Genomic DNA, 12263 nt, shown 5'->3' with positions numbered 1-12263 from the left:
AGAGTGGTACATCCTAAAATGTACCATAAGGGGTTTTAATACTGTACGAGTGGAAGTGACTCAGGGAGCGATAATGTCCGTGGGTTAGGGGCACAAATTACTTGTCTTGGGTGCCAACAACCCACGCTACGAAAATAATTTTACTGTTAGGGGTCCCCACAACTTGGGAAATGTTATCAAGGGGGTCACGGCCCTAGAGGGTTGAGAACCACTGCTCTATGGAGTTGCAAATCCTTGAGAAGCTTTTGGAACTCAATATCATCCTTCATAGCAGACGTCACAGGTAACCTTCTTGCGCTTACACCTGCCTCAGCATTACTAGGCATTGATCTTGAGAAATATCCTACCATTTATAGAACTATTGTAATCCATATCTTGATCGCCTCGAGACTAAACTATATAACCCTACAGAAGCACCCAATATAACCACGGTCAAACAGATTGAATACCCAAGCGCAATTCGAGCTGATGCTAGCTTACAAAAAAAAAAAAACCCTATCCCCTCCTTTAGGAGAAGATGGAAAACTTGGCTAACCCACCATAGAGCCTCCGCTTATCTAAAAGATTGTAACATTTTATTTTCAATTGTTTGAAAATATTTATGCTTCGTATTAATCAGTATGCAGGTGTAGAATAATTCTACTAGTTCCTTGTGTTTATTTTTGTTTTTATTTATATTGTTACTCTTTTTTACATTTCAGTCTGACTTTATCATCCTAATTAAAGTTAGTACAGGCTGTATCATTGTTTAACGTGATGCCCTACCAGTCCTGCAGCTTGAACCCAGTTGGGGGTAGGCTGGTCTAGGTCATCAAGGCCCGTAACAAGTCTATAAGCAAGGCCTCTACAGTTCTTTATATAACATTGTTTGAACTGCAACTCTGTCCTTTATGCTTTTGTTATATGATTGTACAACCTTATTTGATAAAATGTATAGTTAAAAAAATATGCACCAATTACTGTGTAAATGTCACTGGCAGGGAAGGGGTTAACACTAGGGGCGATCAAGGGGTTAAATGTGTTCCCTGGGAGTGATTCTTTGGGGAGGGGGACCGATGGTTGTCCCTATGTACAAGGGACACAGTTGAGCCGTGCTGTAAATGTCTATAGCGCGGCTCTCAAGTGGTTGAGGATAACGCCACCCCCACATATTGATAAATCCATAGCCGCCACCCTCTATTTTAGGTCTCCAGCCCTTTTTGGACGCCAGGCACCTGAATTACAGCAGCGGAGGTGTTTTTTTTTTAAGCACCCGATTAGAGCCAGAGGCTCCAATAGCCTTAAAAAATAAGGTGGACTCGTGGCGCAGAGCATTGTGCTAGGAGACCAATATTCATTTTGCTTCTCCAACACTGAACCGCCAATCAGGAAGCGTGGGACTAATACCCATCACCTGATAGGCGCCTGTCTTTCCAGTCAAAAACAGGACAGAAGAGATGCACGAGGTCACAGCTCGCTGCCGGAACCAAGATGGTGCATTTGATGTTTCTCAGTGGTGGCTGGTGCTCAAGTTTTTTCGGGGGGGGGGGTGGCACAACCAACCCGCTCCTAGCCAAGCACCTGGCTGCAATAGTTTGGCTGATGGCTTGCACACCGTTGTATGGTATGGTTTTCCTTCACTGTCCCATCCCTTTTCAGGTTTGAACTTCTCCTCTGATCTTCTATAACAGATCTTGTGAAAAGAGATCAAATGTGGGACAAAGAATTTTTAAAGAGGGATATAGGAAGCCAAAGTGAGGACCCAATGATGCATTAAGGGGCAGAAAGTCATGATCTCCATTCTGTAGTAGATCTGCAGCCCTTGTGACCCTACTGCCCCAAATTGAGAAGTTCATTGGAGAAACCACCGACCTTCATAAAAACATGAGACCAGGGCTGAGACAAGGTGGGGGGCAGAAGGCTGTCGCATGAGACCCATAGATAATTAGAGCCCCACTAAAACGATACTGCATTACCATCTATAATTAAAGCAAAAGACCATATTAAAGGATGTTTATTTTTCTACAGACAGTACATATTGCGGCTTTTTCGGAGACTTGACAATGAACACCGTACACACAGCGACTACAAGAAGACTGACACACCCAACAGTCACCAACCACCAGAGCTCTGCGGGGGCGGCCTCTTCCTTCATCACGGCAGCCGCAAGGTCACTTTGTTTTGGCCCAATCACAAGCAGAGGTCCCAAGGTGGTCACCGACTGTCCCTCTTCCATGATAGGTTCTGCAGGAGAAACATTGGAGGGTCAGGAGGCAAATACACATCTATACAATGAAACCAAAGGGCTTTCAGGTGATAACTCAACTCCTACTAAAGAGTGCAGAGGTGGTGTCCACTGTAGACCCTCATGAAGCAACTTTTCATATCAACCAATTTGACAAAAAGGAAAGGATGGGTTGAACCCTTAAAATTTGCATTGCTATGAAAAGGCCGTGCAGGAGATCCATCTTCCTGTTATAGCTCTGAAAAAAGGGGGGGGGGGGGGGGGAAGTCTTCGGGCGATAGAAGTAGCAATATAAAGGCCATCCAAGTACTAGCCATGCCACCCCCCTTTCATTGCCACCTGGTCTATTGTTCGGGTGAAAGGGGGGTATAAGAATCCAGGCAAAATACCCCAAACCAGTCAGGACCCCCAACCCTCCTGTCATAATGCAACAGGAGGAAATCCATTCTCAGGACATCTTCCATTGAAAGGAGCAGATGCGGCCACACCATTGTTGTATACAGCAGATGCATGGTTAAGACTCACCGTCCAAGGCTTGCCTCTTGGCTCTCGGTCTTTGAAGTCGGCTCCTTCCTCCTGTAAGACCAGTGGGGTTGCTGCAGGTTCCTGGTGTCCCACAACACTGGCAGATACTGCTGGGGCCCTCAACTGCAGACCAGCTGGAGAAGACAAACCAAAATCAGTATGACAATCTTTAGAAGATGCACTGGAAGCTCGGTGAAAAGCAAACACTGAATGGCTATTTCGACATTTACCTTGAGAGGACTTGGGGCTCATCCCTCCAGATGCAGTAGAGACAGATTAGAACAGTTTTTGTTGCCATGTCCCCTTAGATTTATCCAGTTTACCCAATATATTTCAAAGAAAAAATACATTTTTGACCAGTCCCCAAAATAAGTAGAAGTCTTCCAATGGGGATACTAGGTTGGGTGACCTGGGGGTCCCAGAAGAATTTCCCTACTACCTGTTTGGCTATGGGACAGGAATTAAAAGGGAAATATGCAACGGGGCAGATGAAGAAATTGTTTTTTTTTTTTATCCTGTGACACGACTTTACTGGTTTATTGAAAAAGCTTTGCCTATAGTACTACTTTGTGACAAGTTGATCCCCTTGGAGGGAAATTACAGCTGACCACAAAGGGAGTCAGAGTACCATGATTCTGATTATGTTGGCATACAAGATCTTGTAGACCAACTTTCAAGCCCATGAGGCTACTTATCTTGCAAGCTAAGTTACCAACGTGCATGGTATGGGAAGGGGCCTACAGAGGAATACCTGTGTACCATTACACCATTGTTGTATCAAGCCACTATGTTGTGTCCATAAAGTCTGTCCCAGTCACTTGTTACTAGATCAATGCAGAAGTGATCACAGACAGACAAATGCTATGGGAAGAGCAGCAACCCACGGACGCCCAACAGCCATTTTAATAGTCTCACCTGTTTGTGGCTTTACTATAGGAACAGGCCTTGTTGGTGGGATCTGGGACCTGGGTGGCAGCAGCAGCTCTCAGGTAACAGGTCAAGTAGATCTGGAATAGAAGGTTTTAGTAGGTTAAACATTCCTAGAAGGCACCAATCTGTGCAACCAATTCTAACAGTCCTCACCAGAGAGACATCATTTCCTATGAACCGGAAGGCATCCACCGTGAACTGTAGAGTGTTAGTCTGGACCCTTGGAGTGATGAAGGCTGAGGAGGCGTCAGCTTGTGTTCCATCCACCAGACACCTGCAGAAGATGGTCACTTACAATTTGGGTCAAATGGCAACCCAACCTCCTCCCCCACCCACCACTGAAAACCATACCCATTGTCTGTAATGAGGTCATAACTTGGAGAAGAGGTGGCATCAGGAGATATGGTGGCCACACAGCGGTCCACATACAGGATCATATCCATTTGGTTGTGAGTATCCACAGAGGCCTGCATGTAGAGAATATCCCCCAACTGATAGATGGGAGAACTTCTGGGACCACTCCAGTCCTCTGTATACATAAGGAAAAAGGGGATTAGTAAAGGCCCAACACCAACCCCCCCCCGGGAACACCCATCTTCCTCACCAGTCATCAGGACCAAAGAGAAGGACAACCTTTCTTCTGAAGACACAGTGGTGCTGAATGGAACCCACGTTGGCTTAATGGCCTGGCTGCTCACATTACTGTGCCTACAGAGAACAGGATCAAGGTCAGGAATGAGTCAACGGAAGTCATTTAATGTCACAAATTCAGATTACTCTTTTCCTGATCACAACTTGTGGAGTACAGAGTCAAATCCTGGTTACAATCGCACTAGCCAGAAAGTTACTAAACGGCAGCCTGGTTAATTCCGTTCCTGTTGGAGGACAGTAACAGGATAGAGCCAGATAGTGAAGTCATAATCGGGACATAATCCCTGAAGCGTGAACTGCCAAGTGACCAGCAAACATTTGTCCCCAGATTATCTTAAGGCCAATACATCTTCATGATCACCCCAACATTGCCAAAAAAGGAATATTGTAAAACTTTCAGGGGCAATAAAGGGAGCCCCACCATCTTGATCATGAAGTTCTCTGAAGAAACTTAAAGTTAGCCACCATGGTCAATGCAGATCCTCCCATGATCACTTAGTAAGATTCAATTGGTCGTTATTGCAGTAGAAGGGTTAGGTTGCGCCTACAGATGTCAAGAGTAGCCAAAACCAAATACTTGAACCCATAATGTCAAAATGGATTGCCAACAGACCAACCATCAAATTTCATATTTATTTTCCCGAAGAAGCTACGTTATATAGGTACCCACATTCCAAATAGCATTGAGGGATCTCTGTATACCATGCAATTGTATGGCTCGTGTTGTACACACCTTTGAACACAATAAAATTCATTTGTATGTCCTATGAGGAGCCGAGCATTGCCGCTGTTCAGAAATGCATGGAAAGGCCCGAGGACAGCTCTGCTGACCTTGGGAACCAAGTCTTTCCGAGGTCAGCCGAGGTGTCCTTGGGCCTTTCGACCGAGGCTCTCCAGCCGCATGCGGTATTGCATGCCATTGAAGTCAATGCGAAACAAATTATTTTAGTTTCCATTGACTTCAATGGGGAAACTGATATGCTCGTAATCCGAGGTTCCACTGTACATGGAAATCTCTTGGCAAGAACAGATGTCAGAAAAACTCCACCAAGATGCTGAACACCAGCTGGGACCTGCATGGCGCCCTAGTGTAAGCTGATCCAGTAGTGTTGACTCACCGGTAGTAGAAACACATTATGGGGACCACAGCTGGGTTGGTTCGGATGATTGGAATGGAGGAGGTTGGGCTGTAGGTCAGGTTGGTGGTGTAGATTAGCCAGTCTTGCATCATCTGTGTAGAGAAGAGGAGAATGATACAGACCAGCATGGGAAGCCAACATAGTTTGGCCCATTTCTGAGACCAAGACCCAAGCCCACCATTGTTCAAATGTTTTTTCCAGTTACAAAGGTAAGTTATATAAAAATAATTTTAGTTTAGGCCGATATGCATTTTCAATGAAATATCGCAATAAGTATATTGATTTGCGCAAAAGTTATAGCATCTACAAAATAGGGGGATGTATTTATGGCATTTTTATTATAATTTGTTTTTAATTTGTTTTTAAAAGTAATGGCGCGATCTGCGATTTTTATCACAACTTTGACATTACAGCAGACTAATCGGACACTTGACGCCATTTTGCGACCAGTCAATTTTTTTACAGCGATCAGTGCTATAAAAATGCACGGCTTACTGTGTAAATTACACCTCTGTGGCGCCCGGGTGAACTGCACCCTGCGCACCCGCCCAGGATCGGCCCTGGTCCTGTCACTCCAAGCAGCCATCTCAGATATGCAGACTTACCTCACAAGCATGATCGACTCCTGTCTATGGTGTAGACAGATTGAAGGGAAAAACCAGGGGAAGTTTCTCCCCCCCATCATTCAAGCAAACAAGGTAAAGGGCCCCCATAGGATTGGGGTTTAAAGTACCTGAAGGAAAAAACTTTAGATAAAGTGATATGGATAAAAACCCCATCAGGTTTTGATTTGTCTGTATCCTATGGGGACACCTGTTCTGCGACAACCAGGGGAATTTCCTCACTTCCCGTTTTGGCAACAGAAAGTAACGGGAAACCCCTCAATGGAACAAAATACCCAACAGAGGTTCTAACACTCCAGTACCCTATTCAAAAGGATTTGGTCTTCAGTACTACCTTCACCTTCCCAAACTGGAGCTGGTGGGGCTTTAAAGTTGCAATCAAGAGTGGACAGGCTGCAGCAATATAGTGTTGAAATATTGTTGGAGACAAGCCCCCAGAACAATGGAATGCATGGGGGGACGACATCACAAAGGAACATCAGCTACAGGGTCATTAGGAACTAGGTGGTTCCAGGTGAGTGAAACCAGCAAATAAGATTCTTCTATACAGACTACTGGAAAGTGTGGGGGGGACCCATTGACTAAAATACATGGTTACAGGGGAATATGTGAAGATTACCTGCACCGTGTTGCCGCAGTCCTGGAGGTTGATCTGGAAGGTAACAGTGGTGTCTGGGGGTCGGGTTCGCAGCCACGGGGCCCCAGGCTCAGGTCAGAAGGTTGGACCAGCTTCCCAATCCCATAGAAATCCCTCTGGACGGTGACCACCATGTTGTCCTCTCCACACTGGATGCTGATAGGGGAGCTCCCAGGCTGCGGCAGATCTCGTGGAACCCCAACAACACGTCCACCAAGTGAACCCCTAGAGGCCCCAACTCCCACAACAGGGCGATTAGCATTCCTGTCTCTCAAGCCCAATATAGCAGAGCCCTGGCCAGGTAAAGCCCGCTGGTTGCTCCTCCACCAATCTGACTGGTGGCCATGTCTCACCAAGACTCCATCACAGCCAAACCCTGACCAATAGGCCACAGCCAGGAGCAGCACCCAACCACCTTTCACCAGAAAACCCATCCTCCCCATAAGAGACACAATGAATGAGGGAGAGAGAGCCGTCCTTTATACCCCTCCCACCAACCACTGATACCCCCAGCTGGGGCCAATCATCACCACACCCAATGGCTGGGACTATACATGATGGATGGGAGATGAACCAATAATGGAGGTCACCTCACCCCCCTGGAGATCCAGTGGAGAAGATGACGAGATTCATCCTCATACTGGAATCAGATGGGAGAGACGGGTCCACATGGAGTGTGCTACACAAGCTGCATGGAGAGGAACCTCACAAGGATGTACAATGATTGGATCACATACAACTGATACTACACCATACTACTAATGTCACTCACACCAACAGGAGAGACTTATTGCAGGGCTCAGTAGCACAGGGATGGTGGGAACCCCTCATAATGGGGCACAGCGGGTGCAGACCCGGGTACTCAGCACAGGGATGGTGGGAACCCCTCATAATGGGCACAGCAGGTGTACAGACCCAGGAACTCAGCACAGGTATGGTGTGAACCCCTCATAATGGGCACAGCAGGTGTACAGACCCAAGAACTCAGCACAGGGATGGTGGGAACCCCTCATAATGGGCAAAGCAGGTGTACAGACCCAGGAACTCAGCACAGGGATGGTGGGAACCCCTGGTGGGAACCCCTCATAATGGGCACAGCGGGGGTACAGACCCAGGAACTCAGCACAGGTATGGTGTGAACCCCTCATAATAGGCACAGCAGGTATACAGGAGATTGAGGCATATATATAGGAGTCCCCAGCAAAATTCCTGAGCATCCCAAAATTCCCAAATCCCCATCCAAGTTTAATCCCCTCAAATAAAACAAAACTATGGACTGGTTTGTGTCTTTGAATGACCGAGAGATAGATGTCTGGCTAGGCAGGGTGACTGGTGGTGAACCACAACATTCAGCAACCCCTATGGGGGCGTGGCTACACTTGTAGAGGATCCTGGTCATTGTTGGAAGACTGAAGTTCCCCTTTTACTCTAATCTGTTGAGCTGTGAAGATTTTTAAAAGCGCCACCTATGGGCAATAGTGGACTTTACAGTCTGTCACCATGTCACGGTCACACACACCTTTTAGGCCTGACAGGTTTGGTATCTACTTACTCAACAAAACCCCGTCTCTATCTCTATGGAGTTTATTGTGTTTGTCTGCAATGAAATGAAGTTTAGAGCATATTTTACTGAAAATATGGATTTGATCATCAAATATTGTGCAACACTAAATTTTATTAACTCCGATTTAGTTTTTTATACTGGCCTTCTGCTTTCAGAAAATATATTGTGTTTCGGGAGGAGGGGGGGGGGGGGGGGTTAAGTAATTTTAAGACCAAAAATTAGCATTTTGATGTTTGTGCGACAAAAAAAAAAGGTTCCAGCACTGAAAGGGTTAATGGGACCTCGCTGATAAAAAAGCATGATGTGTCTGGTGATGTGTGATTGGTGGATCTGTGTTCCTGTTACTGAGTGCAGCTTGTATCTGCCTATGTTTGTCCATGGCCCGCCCTCACCTTCTGCCTGTCCCTGGGATCCCCTGATGACTATGTTTGTCTATGGCCCCGCCCTCACCCTCCTCCTGTCCCTGGGATCCCCTGATGACTATGTTTGTCCATGGCCCCGCCCTCCCCTTCCTCCTGTCCCTGTCCCTGGGATCTCCTGATGACTATGTTTGTCCATGGCCCGCCCTCACCCTCCTCCTGTCCCTGGGATCTCTTGATGACTGTTTGTCCATGGCCCTGCCCTCACCTTCCTCCTGTCCCTGGGATCCCCTGATGACTATGTTTGTCCATGGCCCTGCCCTCACCCTCCTCCTGTCCCTGGGATCTCCTGATGACTGTTTGTCCATGGCCCCGCCCTCACCTTCCTCCTGTCCCTGGGATCCCCTGATGACTATGTTTGTCCATGGCCCCGCCCTCACCTTCCTCCTCTCCCTGTCCCTGGGATCCCCTGATGACTATGTTTGTCCATGGCCCCGCCCTCACCTTCCTCCTCTCCCTGTCCCTGGGATCTCCTGATGACTGTTTGTCCATGGCCCCGCCCTCACCTTCCTCCTGTCCCTGTCCCTGGGATCCCCTGAGGACTATGTTTGTCCATGGCCCCCGCCCTCATCTTCCTCCTCTCCCTGTCCCTGGGATCCCCTGATGACTATGTTTGTCCATGGCCCCGCCCTCACCTTCCTCCTGTCCCTGGGATCCCCTGATGACTATGTTTGTCCATGGCCCCGCCCTCATCTTCCTCCTGTCCCTGGGATCCCCTGATGACTATGTTTGTCCACGGCCCCGCCCTCCCCTTCCTCCTATCCCTGGGATCTCCTGATGACTATGTTTGTCCATGGCCCCGCCCTCCCCTTCCTCCTGTACCTGGGATCCCCTGATGACTATGTTTGTCCATGGCCCTGCCCTCACCCTCCTCCTGTCCCTGGGATCTCCTGATGACTGTTTGTCCATGGCCCCGCCCTCACCTTCCTCCTGTCCCTGGGATCCCCTGATGACTATGTTTGTCCATGGCCCCGCCCTCACCTTCCTCCTCTCCCTGTCCCTGGGATCCCCTGATGACTATGTTTGTCCATGGCCCCGCCCTCACCTTCCTCCTCTCCCTGTCCCTGGGATCTCCTGATGACTGTTTGTCCATGGCCCCGCCCTCACCTTCCTCCTGTCCCTGTCCCTGGGATCCCCTGAGGACTATGTTTGTCCATGGCCCCGCCCTCATCTTCCTCCTCTCCCTGTCCCTGGGATCCCCTGATGACTATGTTTGTCCATGGCCCCGCCCTCAACTTCCTCCTGTCCCTGGGATCCCCTGATGACTATGTTTGTCCATGGCCCCGCCCTCATCTTCCTCCTGTCCCTGGGATCCCCTGATGACTATGTTTGTCCACGGCCCCGCCCTCCCCTTCCTCCTATCCCTGGGATCTCCTGATGACTATGTTTGTCCATGGCCCGCCCTCCCCTTCCTCCTGTCCCTGGGATCCCCTGATGACTATGTTTGTCCATGGCCCCGCCCTCCCCTTCCTCCTGTCCCTGGGATTAGCTGTGCACCACGTACTGGTTCTGTTCCTGTCCAGCTGCCAACTGTGACTGAGGGCCACATCCCGGCACACCCCACCAGTCATCTCCTTGCCGGGTGCTCTAGTGAAGATCTGGTGGGTGTGGTCAGACTCGGGGGGGGGGGGGGTTATGGTCTCTGCAGACCCCACAGAGGGTCCACCTTCCCGAATGTTCATTACAATCTGATTCTCTGGCTTGCCTCCGACAGTCTCGTGTTTCTCTTTTTTGGACTGTTCAGTGTCATCACATTCCTCTGACTCCTCACATTTCACTGACTCCTCACCTTCCTCTGACTTCTCACCTTCCTCTGACTCCTCGCATTCCTCTGACTCCTCGCATTCCTCTGACTCCTCGCATTCCTCTGACTCCTCGCATTCCTCTGACTCCTCAACTTCCTCTGACTCCCCACATTCCTCTGACTCCTCACCTTCCTCTGACTCCTCACCTTCCTCTGACTCCTCACATTCCTCTGACTCCTCACCTTCCTCTGACTCCTCGCATTCCTCTGACTCCTCACCCTTCTCTGACTCCTCACCTTCCTCTGACTCCTCGCATTCCTCTGACTCCTCGCATTCCTCTGACCCCTCACCTTCCTCTGACTCCTCACCTTCCTCTGACTCCTCACATTCCTCTGACTCCTCACCTTCCTCTGACTCCTCACCTTCCTCTGACTCCTCACCTTCCTCTGACTCCTCACCTTCCTCTGACTCCTCACCTTCCTCTGACTCCTCACCTTCCTCTGACTCCTCACCTTCCTCTGACTCCTCACCTTCCTCTGACTCCTCACCTTCCTCTGACTCCTCACATTCCTCTGACTCCTCACCTTCCTCTGACTCCTCACCTTCCTCTGACCCCTCACCTTCCTCTGACCCCTCACCTTCCTCTGACTCCTCACCTTCCTCTGACCCCTCACCTTCCTCTGACTCCTCACCTTCCTCTGACTCCTCACCTTCCTCTGACCCCTCACCTTCCTCTGACTCCTCACCTTCCTCTGACTCCTCACATTCCTCTGACTCCTCACCTTCCTCTGACTCCTCACCTTCCTCTGACCCCTCACCTTCCTCTGACCCCTCACCTTCCTCTGACTCCTCACCTTCCTCTGACTCCTCACATGTCGGTGTTTTCTGTCCTCAGGTGACCTCTCAGCACTTTAATTGTCCTCTTCATGGCCAATAAATCACCACATTTGTATCCATCCCTCTACAATATTGTCTTACACTTTAATACTGGATTTATTATCTTCAATAAGACAAATCCCTTCACTGATCTGATTTACAAATCTGTTGTATGTGGAAATTATTATTTCCTGTCCTCAAAGTAACATTGTTTATAAACATCGATCAGACAGGAGATAGAGAGATACAAAGTAACATTGTTTATAAACATTGATCAGACAGGAGATAGAGAGATACAAAGTAACATTGTTTATAAACATTGATCAGACAGGAGATAGAGAGATACAAAGTAACATTGTTTATAAACATTGATCAGACGGGAGATAGAGAGATACAAAGTAACATTGTTTATAAACATCGATCAGACAGACGGGAGAGAGAGATACAAAGTAACATTGTTTATAAACATTGATCAGACAGGAGATAGAGAGATACAAAGTAACATTGTTTATAAACATTGATCAGACGGGAGATAGAGAGATACAAAGTAACATTGTTTATAAACATCGATCAGACAGACGGGAGAGAGAGATACAAAGTAACATTGTTTATAAACATTGATCAGACGGGAGAGAGAGATACAAAGTAACATTGTTTATAAACATTGATCAGACGGGAGATAGAGAGATACAAAGTAACATTGTTTATAAACATTGATCAGATATGAAGATCTAGGGGCAGATCCACAAAAGAATTACCCCCGGCGTATCTATTGATACGCCGGCGTAATTTAAAATTTCCTGCGTCGTATCTTTGTTTTGTATCCACAAAACAAGATACGACTGCATCTCGGATCGATCCGACAGGCGTACGTCTTAGTACGCCGTCGGATCTTAGATGCAATATTTTGGCGGCCGCTAGGTGGCGTTT

The 12263-nt window shown here is 48.0% G+C and overlaps 1 pseudogene; it reads right to left on the bottom strand.

The window, feature by feature from the left end:
* Positions 1 to 1992: 1992 nt before the first annotated feature.
* On the bottom strand, positions 1993 to 7180 carry LOC120933803 (annotated as a pseudogene).
* Between the last annotated feature and the right edge of the window lie 5083 nt (positions 7181 to 12263).

This window comes from Rana temporaria, chromosome 3 (assembly GCF_905171775.1).
Source record: "Rana temporaria chromosome 3, aRanTem1.1, whole genome shotgun sequence".
Lineage (NCBI taxonomy): Eukaryota > Metazoa > Chordata > Amphibia > Anura > Ranidae > Rana > Rana temporaria.
Note: the sequence above shows the minus strand (reverse complement) of the source record. Positions and strands in the feature narration are given on the sequence as shown.